A 19,958-nucleotide genomic window follows, 5' to 3' on the forward strand; every position below is an offset into this window, starting at 1 on the left:
TAGACGAATTGGAAGATAAATAATTAAGACAGGCGAATAAAAATATATTAGTAGCCGAAATAAAAAATTCGGTAAATCGACTAATCCTATTAAATATTTGATAGTAAATGTTACAAAAGAATACGTCAAGAAAATATTGATCCAAAAGCAGATTCATATTCTCCAACCCTTAAATGAATTTAAATAATTAATAAATAATTATACGTTCGAATAAAAATGAAAGGAGTAGCAGAAATGGAGGATTAGAAATCGAGAAGCAAACTTTTACCATTTCTAGCGCGCACTTCTACAAAACTTCGGTAATTTTAAGATTCCACTGCGAGATGCTGCGACCGTTCACTGGGGTTCGGTTTTTTCGACTGACGGGATTTTTTGTCGCCTGGCCTAACTCGTTCCCTCGGTACATCAGGTAAAAAGGCATTTTTCGGGAAAGGATTCTAAGAAGACCCCCGCGCGTGACCTTGTCGCGTTGCTACCCCTTCTGCGCGATACAGTCGAGGTGGCGTTCAAGGATGCTCGCTAACAAGGGTAAATTACGATCGTCCTCCGTGCTCATGCAAATTGGAACGAATAAGTTTTGAGTAGGTTCTCGAAGGAAAAAAAAAGCAAAGAGAAAGAGTGGAGTGAGTGAGAGAGAGAGAGAGAGAGGGGGGAGAGAAAGAAAGAAAGAGAGCGCAGCGGGAATTTTGCAAAGCAGCAAATGAAGTCATTTTTCAGTCCCGGCGACGTCTTCGGTATTTTTGCTCGGAGGTCGAAAAATTGACTCTGCGCCTCGCCTTGGGTAACGTCTCCTTACGTGTCGCGTCGCGTTCTTATGCCTCGCATGCGTAGCGCAATGATAATAAAGTAATTATGATACGCCAGAGCGCAGTACTGGTAATAGTAATAACCGGTGTTTATTACACGGGAGTATACGGCGGGCAAAATAAATTGCAGATGAGAAGGGAAGGAGAGATTATCGGGAATAAAATAATCGATGCAACCATCCGGTCGCTCGCGGCGAATTGTGTAAACACAAAATTTTATAGCGCCTAATCGCCGCTCGTTACATTTGCAACAGGATCGGTCGGTTAAAAATAAGCCGGTTGAAAAAAAGGAAAAAGTGAAGCGGAGGATATTCCAGCCGCGAAGGTGCCACTTTGTCAGCTGCTACCTTTTACGGCCACCTTGTTAAAATTTACTCCCGTTCCCGTAACCGCGAATGCATCTTTCAAAAAAAAAAAAAGAAAAATGGTCCGGTAAGCCGCGGCGACGTCAAACTTCACCGAAGTTCCGAAGCTGGTAACCGAGACGCGAGAGGCCACGGTTTATTTTGGCCGGAGCTGCCTCCGCGGCCGTTTACGTTTTCCGGGAAACTTATTGTACCCCCGCGACTTCAAGGTTCGCCCCAGAATTAGTTCGAACGGATTTCAACGTTTCCACCGGAGGATTGTTTGAACGGTAAATCAGTCGTTCTTGGCAACAGTTGCATCAATTAACAGGCTTTCAACAAGCTCCTACAACGCACTCTTGTACCGTTAACTGTAATCCATAATATACGATACGTGATTTAAGTATCGCGCGGCGGATTAAGATCCCGCCTCCCTAAGTGCCGGCGACGGGATCGGAAAATGGCGCACCCGTAAATCTACGGTTAAATCGCTCCGATCCATTCGGCAACCCACAATCGCCACCTATTCCGCCAATCGCTGTGCGCGTATTTTAAATAAACATACAAAAAATGCGAAGTGGAGATCTTCTTACTTGTTATACTGCTTATTAATAACAGACCGCGGACCATATTCATTTATAGCAAAAATGGATAAGATATATGCATTGGAAGAATTTGCAGAAATTATTGTCTTATTTTCAGTCTAATAGAACTGTTAAAAGAAGGAATTCATTCTTATTTAATTCTCGTTTTATACAGCTTTTATTGTGCATTGAGATATTGGATATATAATAATAATTAAATCGCGAATCTTTGTGTAAAATAAAGATTGCCTAAGTAAGTTGTAAAATACGAGGTTCGGATAAATCTTTATTTCTCTTCGTGACGATTTCAAGAAATGGATGAAGGAACGTCCCTCGCCTTTTTTAATAACTTCACTGCATAGAAATTCGCAGTCAACTAATTACGAATATCAGAGCATCGGAATTGCAGCATCGTTTCACCGGAGACTGATAAAATTCCCAGTCAGGCACGATCGGCGTTCCACGAGATTAGGATCGACGTCGGCGCACAATTTCCGGAAGGTCACGCGGAGAGTCCCTCGTTCCTCTAAATTTTTTAACAACCCTACCCCGAACGTAGCACGGCCGACAAAAAAAAAAGCTAGAAATAAAGGAAAGAAAAGACGGCATCCTGTCGTAGAGCGTCCAAGGTCGCGGTCCCGAGCGTCCATCGCATTCGGTTAAAAAGGGTTGTTTTGTGCGTTTTACGGCTTCGGGCCGCAGAAAGGTCGCCCCCGAGCAACCACCGTTGCGAACGGCAACCCTTGCTTCCGCAAACGAATCGGTCGGAGCGGCCGTCCCGGTGTCCTTCGGGGCCCCGCGAAGGGTTAACAGCCGGGCCCTAGGCATTCAAGCGTTATACGATCCTTTTCGCTTTTTTCCCTTGTCAGGTAGTGGCGATCCGCGAGAACCCCCGCTACCTGAGAAGGGAGGCAGGCGGACCGCGTTATTAGACTTTTTAAGGCGAGGGCGCAAGGTGACGCGGCCCTGAGTAACTACCGGACAGTTGGGAGAGACCTTGGATCCTCGTAAAGGGGTAATCAGCCCTCCTCGGGCCGGACCTTGGCCGCGGGAGCCTCTCCAGCACGACTCGTCCTCCTAGTCCGCGCTCGTCTGTCTGTCTCTGCCGGCGTCCCTGTCACAGGGTTTAGGCCGCTATGTGTCCCGTCACGCCGCGCTTCTGTCACTCTGTCGTCGAGGTTTGTCTACGAAACACGGCACGTCATCGGCCGCCAGCGAATTCGCCCGCCGACGGATCTATTTCGCCGACGATTCACCGCGATCCACGGCCGTGTGTCGCGATCCTCGTCCCCGATCTATAACTTATCCAACCACCCATTCAGTGACTAGATCCAGTGCCATTGTGTTCATCTTAATTTTGTGTTAATTATTCGATCGCATTGTGTCGCGTTTCCAGCGAAAATAATGTCATTCTGCTGTCAGTGAACGTATCCTAGATACACGTGGATGTGAGTGAGTGACACGTGTCTCAGCAATCAGCTGATATTTTGGAGCATGTAGGTGGAGGATCTACCTGCCGAATCGGAGAGTAAGTGTCACTTTGTTTAGACATACTTCGAAGAATTATTCTTTAAATGCTCATGCAGCAAAGATTCAAAATTCTTTAAAGATAAGTTTCTAGGGGATTTAGATGTTCTATAAGTCCCCACTCTTTCGCGATCATTCAAATACAATTGTTGTTTTCGAACTAGCTAAATGATTACAGCAAACTGCAGATCCTCGCAATAATAATTCAATTTTTAATAATCCTCTGTCCCCGTCTCTCGAACCATCACGTACTTATCAACGACGAATATAAACTCTTGCTATCACTGTCTTCCCAAAGTCGAGCCTTGTCTTTCAAAGATGGCCGCCGCCTTGCGACCACGTGAACAGTTGCATCGTACACCAATGCTGCTTCAGCATCGTGTAAACAAGTTCACAGTATTTAGCCGATTATTACTATCGAATTTCTAAATGAATAACAACTTATTTGAAATATTACTCAGTATCGTAATAATTAAAGGCAATGTTCATTTTGCTTATTCTCCAGTGCTTTAATTAGCGCCTTTTAATGTTTATAGCTTCAAACAGTGGAACTTTACCTGATACTATTTATTAACAATATCTTACCGATTGCCTGCTGCATACGCGTTCACTTTAATCTCACTAGGTCGGATACAGTTCTAAACCTAATACCATACGGTTACCAACACTCCTACACGAATTTACGTAACTAATGTTCTACTTTACCGCCGTAAGCTTGTAAATAGTACCACGATTACCGTGCAACAGTCTCCATAATTTTAAAAGAATAGCATAAAAATGGAGTCGGCGGGTTTAAGAAGTCGAGATTCTCCGATGATCTAAGCGTCCAATTTTCGGAATCCGGGGCGAGCTACGATGATCGTAGGACGGTTGCCGGGGCCGGAACCCGACGAATGAAATGCCGCACAGCGGACGGGGAAATTAAAGCAGCCGGCATGAAGAAGCCGCGGGAGCCAGCTGTGGGTCGCAATTATTTCTAGTCCCACGTCCAACACACGCGTGACACCGTCGCCTCGGGTAGCATTCGGTGTGACGAGGGGTCACGCTACACGAGGTCGCAGTCTCTCCTCTCACGCCGCTATCTAGTTTATTCGTTCTTCACGAGGCTGTGTATGTGCGAACAGCTTCTCCGCCCGGCTTGTGCAACACGCTAGCTCGCGCGACCGCCTCGTTCCCCGGCTCTTCTGTCATTCCGCTACTGAAGTTTGTCTTCCGAACATGGCCGCTACGCTCTTGTCTTCGAGCCTCGAGGATATCGTCACTCGACTCGAGCACCCGGGGATATTCAAGTGTTGTGACCTGTTCCATGTTATGCGAGGCCCGCGGCTTCGTCTTCGTGGACAACGCAGTCCGGTGAGTGGTTTTTATCTTCGGATGTTGCAGGAACGCACGGTCGAACTGCCCTTAGAACCTCCGTTTTTACGCCGATCGAATTTAGGGTAAAAAGGAGTATTTAGGCTTATTCGCTGTGAATAGCAATTACAGGGATTTTGAGAAAATATAAAAATGATCAAGCAATCTATATAGCAAAATGATTGTTGACCTCGTGGGGATATGATAGAGTAACAAATAAAATTCCACAGTATTTTAAAATTGAGTATAGTGAAGGACATGATCCCTTTCCTGTTTCGGTTGGAGCAGCCATCTTGTTCTTCCGGGAACATTGGCCTCTCTTATTGGAGCAAATCGTTTGAACCTTGTGCTCGTTATTAATTAACTCGAAATCCTGCTGCAGAAATTATCCTCGTGTTACTGGAATTGTTTGAAAAGCCTTACAAGTATCTCGCAGTTAAGCATGATTTTTCCGAGGCGTCTAGCATTGAAACGTGTACCGTCGGACAGCAGTTTTTCGTAAAAAAAACACAGAAACGATCTGCAACGATGATTTTATCGATACTTGCCTCCGAATCTCGGCATTTTATATGTAACAAATCTTTGTCAAGAATTACGAGCCAAGAAAAAAGCCAGAGTCGAAGCCTTTCGATATTCATATTACATCCACCTGTGCTATAATTACCGTCGCGTAAAACTGCCATTACGTATCGTAAGTAGCACTTAACTAATTCCGAGCTAATCGACGAATACATTTGCAATTTGTATTTCCCACAATCCTTGCTCGACGCTCCGTGCGCGGCCGCGTTTCAAAAACTTATCCGAAGTCGGTTGTTCGAACGCTCTCTCGGCCGTTACTCCTACAAACTCGAATCCTGTTCGCCTCGCATAATTGCACGGAGTAAAAACTTTGACCGGCGATTTACATACGCATTTCCGATTTTTCCGCGGCAAGAATGCAAGACCGTGAACGAGCGCCGGCGCGCATTGAACTCGATTAAGAACCGCCGTTTTCTTAAGTGCAGTCGGTGGACACACGAGATATTATCGTTGAATTGATATCGTTGTAAGCTCCGATAATAACTCACTCGAGCGCCATTTTTATACATCCAGAGGAATCAGTATTTCCTACATCTGAAATTAATTAACGCGGGTCAGTCAAAACAATTATTATTGTTCGTAGATACATATTCTTATTTATGCGGATATTATCACGTGGACTGCCGTACGCGTTTAACCCTTTGTTGCCCTAGGCCGGCCTTAGTATAATTACAAGATTTAGAGCTCGTGTGCCAGAAAATCTGTGTCAATAAAATGTTGCGACAGATACTATGGCGCTATGACTTCTTTTATAATTATGCTGATTAGCGCATGTTCGCCATTAATAACTTCCCTTATAGATAATTTTTGTTTATTTTATATGTTCATTCAGAAGTCCCGATTTAGAAGGAATAAATAGTATTCAGTTAGCAGTTATGAAATTGTTTTCACGTTCTTGCTCATCGTAAAAGATTTTTGTCACGACTGGATCTATTTTTGTAGCAACTGTCATCGTTTAATGATTACGCGGAATAAATTGATATCTGGAGGAAGTAAACATCACTTTTATTTTCTCCATTAAGAATGAAATCTTCATCGTCGGTTAGTCACATTATTATTGCTCGAAGGCGTATGGAGATTTTATTAGCATCTTATTTAAGTATTAAATTTTTACTCGAATACATAATTAAATTCTTAAATTACTATATTAGATCTATTCAGACTATGAAAACGTAGAAAAATTATTTTAAGTAACACGTCTTAAACTTCTCCTTGTTACCTTTATAGATTAATAGAAAACAGTTGCATAGTGCTTCTTAAATCCAGGATTAAAGCGTCAGAGAGATAGAATCGAATAAGATCGATTGTTTTCGAGTTGCAAGAGCGGAACGCGCGTTAAAGTCTCCGCAGACGTGTAGGAGGGGTTTCCGGTTGGTTTGGCGGGTTCGTTTTTCCGTCGACTGGAGTCCGTCGATCGTCCCGAATTCCTGTTTCCATCGTCGCGCGACATCCTCGGTCGACGGCAGTAAAAATCCACGGCTAGAGCCGTCGCTATCCGGCCGCAGTCGGAGACGTCAAACTTCCCGGGTACGTTTTATCGACTACGTGTTGACGCGAGCTGGTATCGGGATCGGGACACGCGCTCTCTCCCGTCTCTCTGTTCTCTCCTCTCCCGTTCCATCCCGTTCCTCCCCCCCGAGCGGCGTTACGAAAACGAACGATAAAGCTTGCGTCACCTTATTGCCCGTTATCGCCATTATCTGGCCGATCCGCATCGAGCTCCTCGCCGAGCATCGCGACGCTCTTAATTAATTTTGCAATACCTCAGAGGCCTTTGCTAACCGTCGCGGAGCTGATTTTACGAGGGTCCCCCTCCCCCCACCCCGGTCATCAAACTTTCCCTTTGGAAAATAACGATTCGCCGGGTAATTAGCCGGTAATGGTTATCGGTAATGCGCGCGGCATCGTTCCATCACTTTCGTTTTAATATCGTCCGGGCCCGCGTTCGTTTTACTTCTCCTCCCTTTTTGTCCCCCCCCTCGTTCGCGTCTGTCGCGTCTCTCCTGCGTCGTCCCGCATCCATTCTTTCCCGTTCCCTTCCTTTTTTCCCTTTTCTTTTTTTTTTTTCCGCCCGTGGCCCGGCTTCGTTTCCCCGCGCCGCCGTCCGACTATAAATTAACGTTAACTTAACTGCCGCGCGTACATTGTATTAAACCGTAAAATATGTACTCGACGGTGATTTCTCGGTCCCGCCGGGATCGGCCGAATAATGGCGGCTCGTCCAGAAAAGGGCAATGCCCATTTCTCTCGCGGCGGAGAGCGCGCGCGCGCGCGGTCCGGCGCGTATATCGGCCGGCGATCGGTGATGCAAAAAGGCTCGCCGCGTCGGAATGCAACACTGTAAAAACTGGATTTTAGATGTTGAACCGGAGCCGACGGATTCGTCCGTACTGCGCGGTCCTCCTCCTCCTCCTCCTCCTCGCCGCTGCCGACCGATTTCTTAATTTTTAATTGACGCTTCTCTCGGGCCCTCGCCGGCCTCGCGCACGGCTCTCTTTGCCCGTGCGACTTCTTGCTGCTCTCGTTGAGTACGTATTCCCTAACCGAGCGATTCTGCGCCGCGAATTTCTGCGTGATCCATTCGAAATTTACTCGCGACGCGGTTAAACTTATTTACCAGCTACTTCGATGCCCGAAGCGACGTTTTATTTAACAAGCACGCTGCCAGCGCGCACGCGTGCGCGAACGATTCTATATTTCACGCAGAGGACGGCGAATTAATTTTGCGAATGTAATTATTTAAAAGTGTAGCAGGCGATAAGGGACACACTGAAGCGTAATCTTGACGACGAGTAAAGACTTAATGGAAATTATCAAAGAAACGGAAGCCAGAAAGATTGTCTGCGTTAATTACAAGATACGGGGAGTGCGTGCATATTTATTTCGTACCGGTATCACTTTAATGAGTCAGTTATAATGTAGCCGCGTTTTAACATTGTCTTAATGTTTTACGTATTTGATTTATTCATTCGTGTCATTGTTGCATGAAACCAGCGGTCTACTAATAACCATGCAGTTGTCGCGACGTGAAGCCTATAATTCAAAAAAGAAAGGAGTCAATTTCATGCTTTTAAATATCTCCAAACAGAAGCCAAATAAATGAATAACCAGCTAAAGATATTGTTACTGCACTTCACTACAAATTCTCCTAACGTTTTCTCAATTTTGTCTTTCATCAGTATATTTGCCATCCAATAAATGCAAAAGAATGTTCCATTTGACTATTTTGTAGAAGATCAAATCGTCAAGATTAATTAAAATCGCTATTGAATATTTATTTTAGAAATACAAACTTTAAATTATTTCCTAAAAAACAATCTAGCGACCAAGCGAACGGTGAATATTTGAACAAAGCGTTTCACAGAGTATTTCGATGGGACTAAGCCATGGTGTCCCACAGTCACTTGTTGGACGCCATGGCGGAGTCGGCGTGGCCCTAAGGACGAGTCACGGCCGCCTTTGTAGCCAGCGTGTTCACGGACGCACACACGGAGGAAAGTGAGCGAGCACGGTGCAGCCATTTTACCATGGCCTCGCACGCACTGCTCCGCTCCATCGGCCGCGCAATCTCCAGCCTCGTAGCTTTCGTGGGTAACGGTTAGCCCGAGAGAAAGGAAGAGAGAGAAAAGAGAGCGAGGGAGAGAGAGGGAGAGAGAGGCGGCCATTCTCCAGTCGAATCCAATTCGAGGGGAACGATCCGAGCCGGTGGCGACCCAGTCCCACTGAAACCGATCTTCTCCGCACCCTCTGTCGCGCCACGGATCTTTTATTTTTTCGGTTCGACGCGGCCAAAGTGATTCGGAGCAGTCGCAAATCTCGCTGCTACAAAGTGTACAATGTCCTTTTGTTGCGACTCCTCCCGTCGCGATTCTTCTCTTTCCGAAATGAACATTATCAGCTCCGATTTTCTAATGCGAAGGCATCTGCACAGCTGCTTTTCAATTAAGCAGACTTTTTTACAAATTAAAAATTGTCCAGGATAATTGAAAAGGTCTCTTTTCTTTTTGTTCGTTTCGAATCAATAATGACTTTCAACTTCATTTCTCGGATTCACAAGCGGACCATTAGCGTAGATAATTTTTAATTAAACGGGAATTATTGCGTGGAGTAAAAATGCCTAGCAGTAATTCTAATAGAAATATAGAAATTCTTTTATTAGTTTAGTGCACTGGAATTAATATGCCAGGGCTCATAAATTATTTTAATCTCTCTGTTGCTTGAAATTTACTGGTTTTCCTATAAATTCACAAAATCCGCGATCTTTATAATTGTTTTAATGATCTTTGACGAAAATAATTGAGTATGGCTTTATGTGTTCATTTTATATAGAATTAAAAGCTAGTAAAAATTACTGTTCTTCCCAATTTCATATTGGAGCTGAATATTCAACAATTAATATTTTAGTTCACGTTTCGAATCGCTGTTACCAAGTAACTATAATAATTGCTGGTCTATTATACTTCGGCATTCGCTATGTGCACAATTTATCATCGGAGCATCTGCAGCATAATTTAATAATCCGACACAATTTACCTAAGCTGTTTCTAATAGATACACAACTAATTCGCAAGTGAAAGTTATGATCCGCCTATCCTCGAGAAATCGCAAAAACTGTCGGTTTTAATAAATCGTTCTTTTTTTTCCTCTGTCCCGGGTTGCAACTGTGGGAAAATAATATTACACGACGGACGATCATAAGCGGCGAGTTTAATGGCTCCATTTGCCAGAAAAGTTAACGAGGCTTTTATGCACTCTAGGAGGAGCGGACTAAAATGAAAGCTGTAATAGGATTTAATGCAACTTTTATCATCTGCTTTGCGCTGTACAATCAGTAATGGCGAGCGTAAGCTACCATTTGATCCGCGTTTTTATACATTACCGCGCCGCGCCGCGAGCAGCCCGATAAGAGTCGCCGGGGATTCTTTCGTATTTTAATTAACTTTACAGCGCCGTTGTGTTTACAAAGAATGCCCGCGCCGCGAGACCCCGACCGGCACTAAAACGAATCGCGAAAAATTGTTCGCCGGGATCCCGGGGTACCGTCCGTGACCGTTTCCGCGGGAGTTTTCGTTTTCGAGTCGCTAACGCGCGCCGCCCATAAAACGGTGAACACTGTTCTTCCGAAGACCGTTTATTTGGCGAACACACCGAGAAACATTGACGTTACACGGGAAAGCAAACATTTCTGCAGATTGTTCCGCGAACCTCTCGCACACATTCCGCGCATTAGCGCTAAAACCTTTACGTTCGAAAGCACCTTTCCAAATCCAGCAAAAATAACTTAATTTCGTACCATTTACGATACAATTATACGCGTTAAATAAAACGTAATTTAATATTCCGTTGCACGCGTGAATTTCAGATTTTACACCGAGCCACGTGTTTATTAAAACCAAAGTATACGTTAACTGATTAAGATCGCACTCCGAAGATGACGCAGGAGTTATCGACCATACGTTGCAACAATGTGCGGAAGAAGCGTGCAGAGTAAGAACCCGACCCGACCGCAAATCAGGGACAGAAGTACCTGCGGCGTCAACAAAGTAGCAGACGGGTCGGAACGTCCCTGAAACTTTCCAAAAAGTTCAAGTAATAAATTCGGAGGATCCAACGTATCAATTACAAAGAAACTCAAGCGAGGAGAAAGCCCGACGACGATCGTCATCGTCGTACCGGTGAGAAACGATCAAGTGTAACGCAGAAAGTTGCAAAAATCATTTACGAACCGGCGATGGCACGCGGCGCTGTCGGGACAGGTCGTTCACTCTATTTTAATAAATTATCCGCGGATCTCGTTGTCATTGAACAGCGCCGCGATGGCCCATTCGTTTCGCCTAATTGCCGTCGCGTTACGATAACGCCGCGAGCATAAAGCAAACGCTGACAGTGTCGCTTGTTTTATGCGTTCCGCGGCCACCGCGCGATTTTTCCGGCGCGTTGGTCGCACATGACGCGCGAGTAACCTGGCAGATCAGGGATCTAGGGTTTAATTCACTTTCCCTGTTTCGGGGGCCCCGGAACGCGGGGCTCGATCCAGCCGGCGGATACCGTCGCGATAAATCGGCCGAGAAGCTCGCGGCGTCGCGCGAGCGGAAAAATACGGCGCGGGCTGGGAGCGTTTTTCCGCGAAACCGAGAGTCGGACGGCGCGCGGAACAATGGAGAGAGAGAGAGAGAGAAAGAGGAACGGGCCGGTGGCGTGCTCCGGGCCGGTTTATTAAATGTAAACGGCACGCGGAATTCAGCGGTTGCTTAACCGGCAAACTGTTATGAACTAATAAACTGTTGAACACACGCGACGAGCCGTATCGCCGCCTAATTTACACAAATATCCGGCGACTTTCGCGCCGGACGCGCCGATTGCCGCCCGCAACACGCTTTCTCACCGTTCATCCCCCGTAAATAATACTTTTACAAGTTTTCTCTCTGGAACGAAATTTCGTATTCAACGCGCGGGGACCACGGCTCATTTGTATCAACACCTTGCGCCGCGAGTTGATTAACGATCTCTAGTTATTCGACTGCGGATGCTTAAGAAAAAATAAATCAGGTCGGCTACTGACCGACTTTAACTTATTTAGGTTTATATACCGAGATAAGAAATATCGACGTGCAGTAAATTCTCTCGCGTAGGAATTAATTAGCAGACTGCGGATTTTATGTACATAAAATTATGGGACACTGGAATAAGTCAAAGTCTGATTATTTTCAATTCGTTAAAATGATTGTAAAACGAAATAAATGTCTACCTAGCTCTTAAAATTAGTGTTGACAATTTTTATTTTGTATAAATATCCCCAGTCTATTCTTATATTAGTACAATTTAATTTTGATTTAAAAGAAGATGAATGGGATAAACTAACCCTTCGTAACTTTAAAATTTAATAAAGAAAATTCGCTTGGACAGTACAAGAGAAAAACAACAATAAATAATCTGTTGAGCTTTCGTGAACATTTTTCTCTGCCAAATTTAAAAACAACCAACCATAGACACAGGTGCGAAAAGTACCATCGTCGAGCAAAATGAATGAAAAGTAAAAATCCGATCCGAAAAATCGTTCGAAATGTTAACACAGTGAAATGTTCGAAAGGAATAGCCCGTCCACGACGATTACGTCAAAATTGCTGTTGGCGAGCGATGTCGACGATGTTAACGCGTCCCCGAGCCGAGGAGGAGTATAAGTTCGCGAAATCGACTTCGCAACTACGAATCGGAGGATAAAAAGGGTGACAAACGCGCGGCGCGATCGAGGCCGCAAATTTCCTTTATAAACTCGACTCGTCGCGTTTTTACGGCCGGTACAACTTTCGCTACAATGTCCCGTATTAGCGTGAACGGTCGACTAAAACGTCGTGTCGATAAATAAGCTCACGGCGAGGTCTGTTTCGGGTGGCGTGTTCGGTGTCTCGGCTCGTTGCACGGTCCAAGGGCAGGATCGTAGAACGTCGGCCGGATCACTCGTAAAAATGGTCGCCGGCCGTCGAAATGAAGCCGTTGAACGGCGGACGATTATTCGACGGTCGACGCGTTGTTCCCATCGATGCTCGCGTTTCGAGCGACGTTTCGGTATCGGGGCCGCGGGCCCCGGAACGGTCCCATCGGTCGCTCCGCGGTAATGGAATCGGCGATCTTGATCACACTTTCCGCGGCTGTAAAGCGTCGTACCGCGCAGCGGCGCGCTGCCTTTAAGTATCCATCTTTCGAATAGCCTGTAATTTAATGGCCGATCGCGCCGCGCCGCCGGCCCCTTAAATGGTTATAACTCGATGTGTAAACCGCTGTAAATCGTGGGCCGGATACTTTGAATACCAGCTGCCCCCCCCTCGGCGCCGAAGAAAGGGGAGAGGAATATCGGCTGTCGTTGGAACGCCGATTTTCCTCGGATCCTCGACGATCCAGGCACTTTGAGACCCTAGCTGTCTCCGTCATTTCTCCGAGACGTTAATTACCGAAACGAAAGTCTCCGAAAGGCGGAGGCAGGTTATTTCACGTAAAAATTTATTCCAATAATTACCTAGCACAAGAAATCACGTTACCAAGAGGAATAACTTGTAATTAATCGACCTGTTTAATTTAGGAGAAGTGCACGTCGTTTGCTGTATAAATCTTGCGGTTTGCAAACACTGTGTTTATTGGATTTGCGTTCGTCGTAGAATTGCAACGTTGTTTAACGTGATGTGACTTTTATTGGCAATCGATACGCTGCGGATACTTATGCAAATATTGCCGGCTTTCGAATGAGTGATGCCAAGGGAACGACGTTGTCGGGATGCACTCGTGACGACTGGCTGCAACGTAGCGAACAGCTAGATAAGGTTACGTTCATGAATTCTGATGCTCAGCCAAAGATCCATGATGCTGCGTCTAGTAGATGTAAATGTTATTCGAAAAGAATCAGTATACTGAGAAAAATATATCCAGGTAGTAGACGCTGTTGCGACTACAGACAGGGATGGAAAGATAAGACACCCTACTAATTTAGTAGAGGCTTGTTATGTGTATATTTTTCTACAATTTTTGTTTGGAAGTTCCAGTGATAAAGTATGAAACTTTATCTGGGAAATCGTAAAAATTGAATACAATTAATGGGACAAAATGACACGACATATGGATAACATGGGATTTGCATCACGAATTAAACCTATTTTAATCAGTATTCAATATTAAAATCTCAGTTCTTTAATGCGTTTAATACTGAAAAGTACAGATAATAAACCCCACTATTATAAATAAGAATAGAAATAGTTCAATAAATATTGTTAAATTAAAAGGGTGTCTAATTTCTTCGTATTTGTCTATATCTTCGTCGCACTAAGGATAAATGCTACCGCAAGCTCGCAGACTTTTCATTGATCGAACTTCCATCGACAGCGTCGCAAAGAATAATTTTCGCGATGCTCCGGCTCGCTGCTGAATCGGAGACGTGTCGCAATTGCGGCAATTGGCAATGGTCGCACCGTGGAGATGAAAATAATCTGCGAGCATCCGGGCCACGCGAGTGGGCAGCGCGATCGGGCGCGGTTTGCTCAATCAGCACGCCCGTAAATCTGTCCGCGCGAAACAGAAAAAAAGAAAGGGAACCCCGGTGCGACGATAAATAAGAATTTAGAGCGTCGCGTCCACCGTTCGCTTGATTAGCGCGAATTTTCGGGATCGAGGCATGCCGTATAAATAACGCGGTCGCGACCGGTCATTAAGCAGCTTGTTAATTAATTACGACCGATTGTAGGTAACGAGCAGGGTCGCGGACGACTTAAACTCGTCCTGCGGAACGAAACCGTAGCTTCTCGATCACGACAATGCCAGGTAAACGTTGATCGTAAGCTAAGTGGGCCTACCTGGCCAGTTGGCTCCTTTTCGAGCCCTAATTAGAGTCATTAGGAGAGTAATAAACGGATCGCAAGCAGCGATCATTTGCTCGGTTGTTGGTCCGCATCGATGGCCACTCTTTGGACCGCCATTGTTAAGGAAATGCGACGACTGGCCCTTTGTCTGCTACTTGTTTGAATTGTCAATGACAATATAAAGCAAGTGTCGTGACAATGGAGGTCGGGGTTCCTATTATTTTGGCCTGCACATTGCAGACAGAAAAGGTGCAATAAGTACTCTGGATATTGTGATACTTGACCACTTGTCAGGCCTGCTTTTGACCCTGGTTCTGAGGTAGTTGGTTCGATCATGTCCCTCTTTAAGTCGAATAAATTCTTATGGTAATTTTAAAATACACAAGTATTTCTAGTGTACAAATTATTTTCATTTTGTTTTTCAATTTAATAGTATATTTAGTAGCAGATTTTTAATAGACTGTTCAATGACTGTACTATATCAGCAAAAGCAGTTCAATAATTTCCTTTATATAATAATTTAAAAAATTTTTTAAGCTTAATAATTTGGTGGTTCGTTTATCAGATTATTTTAACTTTCGATTAATTTTTTAAAAAATCCCTAACGGCATATCTTCGACTTTAAAATAACTATTACAACACTGTCGACTGACGGAGCCATAAATTAGGACTTGCATCACGGATTAAATGTTCGAAAATGGCCCAAGTGCTACAGTTTAATAGAACAGCTAAAAGGGGCTCCTATTTTCTCGTCCGCGAAGCAATACCTTGACACTTTCATCCCTTAACCAGCTGGCAGATCAAAGAGACCCACGGGAAACGCTCGGACGGGCGTAAATCGAGCCGCGGGGTTTATTATTAGAAACCGATCGTTCATTAAACACGGCGGCCATGTTGAACGCGGAGCAGCATTCCCACGTGTCAGTGCACAGGGCGGCGGGAGTAGGATTGAGCGGTATTGTAAACGCGGAATGGCAATTCCACGGATGATTTACCGTGTCCCCGATGGCGCGAGCGTACGATTCCGCGAATCGAGACCGCGCGCAGAAGGTAGGGTTGCGCGGCGGCGGCAATTCGAAGCGGAAACCTCGTAAAACCGTGTTCGGCGTCGGTCTATCGGTTAACCGCATTCCCATTCGTGAAACGTGTGAGTCAGCCCCGAGTGCGCCACGGCGTCCGCCACCGTAAATAACGCTCGAACAATTAGCACACGCGACAAGGGGGCGTCTAGCCCGAGCGGCGAGGAGTGGCTGCGCCCCCTCGGATCGTGGCCGGAATATCCGATTCCCGTAATAAGAAGGATTAAACCCCGCTTTTCGCTGCGCCCCACCGCGAACTTTCTTGCCCATCTTCGTCCACCTCGAGCTACAACCCCATTTTCCAGCGGCCTTCGCCGCGATCATCGATCTGCCCGCGATACCAGCCTCCTTCGTCTGATTATACCGGGAAACAGGATTTTTGTTGCAGAAAACTTTTATACTGGGTTCGACGTATGTTATCATAGCTTGATGTTTCGAATGGGATTTTACCCTTTGCATTGCAGTGGAGGTTCTGAGGCGACGCTAAAAATTGCTGCACTATTCTCAACAGAATTTTCATATTATTAAATTATCAGATAATAGAACTCTTCTGTAGAAATATATTATATTACATCATATTATACTATATTTATACTTACAGAGGTATACGTATTAAATAAAACTAACCATACCAAATGGAAACACTGTAAGTTGAAATAAACCTCTTCATTGTGGAACTAAAATAGTCTCGAGATAAAATGATTAATATTTTTGATAATGGTTAAATTCTTACATTAAACCTTGTATAACAAAAAAAGTAATCGAATTTTATAGACCAGCGTTATAGAACACCTAACACTGTCCCTATAATTCCAAAAAATCACTGTTATCTCGTGAAAGCTCGAAAGCACACTCGTCATTAGATCTAATTACATCGTCAGTGTTTTAAATCGCGCTAAAAATATTTCAAGTAGAAACTTGCCCCGACATTGCGTTAAGAAAACGCGAGAAGTGTTTTACGTAGTCGGCCAACTCCGTCCGACAACGTCCATAAAGTTTCCCCGCGAAGTTACTCGAGAAAGACGAATGCGGAAACTTCGGAATATTCGCGGGGGAAGAAAAATTGGCTGCGCAAACACGTTGCCAGGTACGTCGACGGAGGGCAAAGGTTAAGAGGAGTTCCATCGAACCGATCAGCCGTCGATTCGCCGATCGTGTCCAGTCACCGGTTGTCGTTTAAACCGTCGAGAATTCCTGTCAATAATTTGGTTAATGTTTCATTTTACGCACTCTCTAGTCTCTAGCCGCGCGGTCCGTGAACGGCTCTCTCCTTTTTTTTAGTGGCCGATAAAATTAATTTGCCGGCCGTTAAGTCAATTAGCCGTCGTAAAGGCAGACGGGGGGACGTGAAAGTCCGTGACGGTGTGGTCCCCGGAAACGAGACGATGATCGACGGGACAGCATCCTAGACGACGTTGAACGAAATCGCGCGATGTCCGCGATTCCGATTCGATTTGTCCCGTGGGAAATGATCGGCTCTCTCTCTCTCTCTCTCTCTCTCTCTCTCTCTCTCGGCTCGTATGGCCTCGCCGCCGCGAATCAACCGTTATGACATCATTCCGGTGACTTTTAAGTGACGTAACATCGTCGTCGGGCGAGTGACGCCGCCTCGGAGAGGACAATAAAATTTCCATGCGAATCATTTTTCCCGGCGCATGGCCGCCCGGTCGGGACGCGCAATTGATCGTTTTATCGTCTCGGCCGGTAGATCCGTGTCGTCTGGATGGGGGACAATTGATTTACTTGATTTAACGGCGCTTGCACTTTATTCGATGCCCGGCTTTTACGAGGAGCACACTGTCCATTTTCTTTTTAGTCGGCTAATCGAATTTAGAGGACGCGGCCGGCTGTTTATCCTGGGAGAGGATCGGACCTACCTTCGGCTAGCTTTCTACGAAGCTTTCGGCCATCTTTGCTAATCTCTGGCCATCTGTTCGTAGACCTTATAGGGGCCATAAGCATCAGTGATCAGCTTTAAAGTGTCCTATGTTCCTGGCTATCTTTCTTCGATGGTTTACGTCTTTAGAATCCTTATGCATCATCTGAGGTCATTTATAACTATCGTCAATATTTCAGCCATTTTTGATCAACTATTCTGATATCCTCTAGCTGTCTTTGACAAGTCTTCTTTAACACTAGATTTACGGTGCAGTATAAAAGCAGCTGTTTCATACCATTTTATTTAAAAAACAGTAAGACATTTATTCCGATTTTGACGAGTGTTATTGTAATATTTGTCGAGAGTGACATAAATTAAATTTCTCGTGAATGTATCTCTAAAATTTGAATAATCGTAAATTAAAAAATTAGTGACCCGTTATTTCGACGAGATCTGTGAACCTAAGATTAAGATTAGCAATCATCGAACGTTTTTATTAACGATTTCCACAGTCTTCCATTTTCTACAGCTCACCTCTGCCCGCCTTTAGACTAATCTCAGGTACCTGTAATTACCCCTTTCTAACAACAATTCTTGCTACTCCCACCAGGCGTAATCCCCGCCGCTTTCCTTATCTCCCACGATCCAGTAAATCATTTTCGCTCTCCACAAATCCCCAACAGCGCCCACTCCCATTCCCCCCGATCACCACGAGCACCCTCGATCAACGAGCTCCCCGACCAAAAGACCACCGCAGCCACCGGATGACCAATGACCGATCTCTCCGCTCGTTAACGCGATCCGCAGCCGTTCCGGTAGCCATCGCGCGACCGCCGAAAGAGCTCCAATAGCTCTCGGGAACGGGAACTGGTCTTTCTCCCGTCGACCTGATCCTGAATCAAGCGATTACCCTGTAATTCCCAATCACATTCCTTCCACCTGTCCGTCCTAACGCGACAAATAATCCGTAACGACGCGAACAGAGTAGTCCGGTCGGTGGAGAGCAGGCAGAGAGAGAGAGAGAGAGAGAGAGAGAAAGAAATGAAAGAAAGAAATGAACGTGTCCTGAAAACAAAGTGGCCGGCTAACAAAACCGTGGATGCGAGAGGACTGTGGCGGGTCGGGTGTCGCGTTAGCATCGTTCGCCGCATAAGGAACGGCGCGAAGGATCCTGGGACCGGCGGAGGTGTCCGTGAGGAGGCGACGGATAAAACCCGTAGCAAAGGATCCTCGTGGTGTATTAACGGGAATATACGCGCGCCGCTTTCCAATCTTTATCAAAGGATACTGCGAGACCGTCCACCGCCCCGGATCCTCGGCCAATGCGAACACCGGGCCCCTGGGACTGTTCCTCCTCTCCCCTCCCCCGGTGTTCACTCCCCCGCGGCCTCGACCTCGCGCTCCGGGAACCGGCCCCGGCCGAATAGTTCCCATTTACGTTCCATGTTATTATTATCGTGGCGCAGTTACCGTAAGTGAGTTTATTGACTTAAAATTGAGCGTGCGTGTAATGTACTCGTACGTTAGCCCCCGCGATAGCGTGCGGCAGCGTTCCTTCAACCCTTCTTGCGCGCTGCCACCGCGGCACTCTGCCACACTGCCACTGTCGGACGGCGGAACTCGGGGGACCGTCCTCGTGATTGCCAGCGCCGGAGGGGACCGCGCGTTACGGCCGTGTTGCGGATTAATAACCGAGATATCATTAGCGGTTTTACGAACCACTAAGAATTTCTGACGATCCGCTCGATGGCAGCGACGCGTCCCTCTAGATCCCTCTTCTTCCGAGCAGAAGCTCCGATCGCCGGGATTACCTGCGGCGAGCGTGGACCCCGAGTTTTTCGTATCGACGGATCGGCTGGGTGGTGGTAAAGAAAACCGTTTCATGGGGTGCGTAAACCGTGGAACGTGGCGGACTTGTTTCTGATAAGACGCGGCTGATAGAAACGTTAGTTTATGCACGCGATTTTGTGGCTGTGTTTAACGGTCGGGCCTCGCCGTATTTATTGCTCGCGATTATTCGCTATGTTTTCTCGAGCGAGACGATTTTTCGGAAGCGGTGGACTTCTACGATACAGGACAATATTTGTTGCAATATTGTCTTACTGAGAAATTGTCGTTAATACTTCTTTTGGTCTTGCTTAATTTTTCGTGTTACAAAATTGAGCTTGTCGTCGTTGACAATATGCACAGTATTGCATTTAATAGTTTTTTAATCAGATTAATAATCAGTTCTTTATATTCTTATTCCAAGGTCACTATTTCTTAAAGAAAATACTTTTAGCTGCCTTTCTTGACGTTCTCTTTATTTTTAGGGACAATGGAATATCGATGTTATTCTTAACTCTGGCCTAGGTAGACAGCTATAAATTATATAACAACTCCATTTGCCTTCACTGAAAAATCGATAAAGACTGCGATTGGAAAATCGGTCCAAAAAATTCTCTAAAATAAAAATTCTCGAAT

The 19,958-nt window shown here is 45.5% G+C and overlaps 1 protein-coding gene across 12 annotated transcripts in view; it reads right to left on the bottom strand.

The window, feature by feature from the left end:
* LOC144477212 (uncharacterized) overlaps positions 1-19,958 on the bottom strand; it is a 541,837-nt gene that overhangs the window by 244,397 nt on the left and 277,482 nt on the right. The window lies entirely within an intron of this gene.

The sequence above is a fragment of the Augochlora pura genome, chromosome 11, assembly GCF_028453695.1.
Source record: "Augochlora pura isolate Apur16 chromosome 11, APUR_v2.2.1, whole genome shotgun sequence".
Lineage (NCBI taxonomy): Eukaryota > Metazoa > Arthropoda > Insecta > Hymenoptera > Halictidae > Augochlora > Augochlora pura.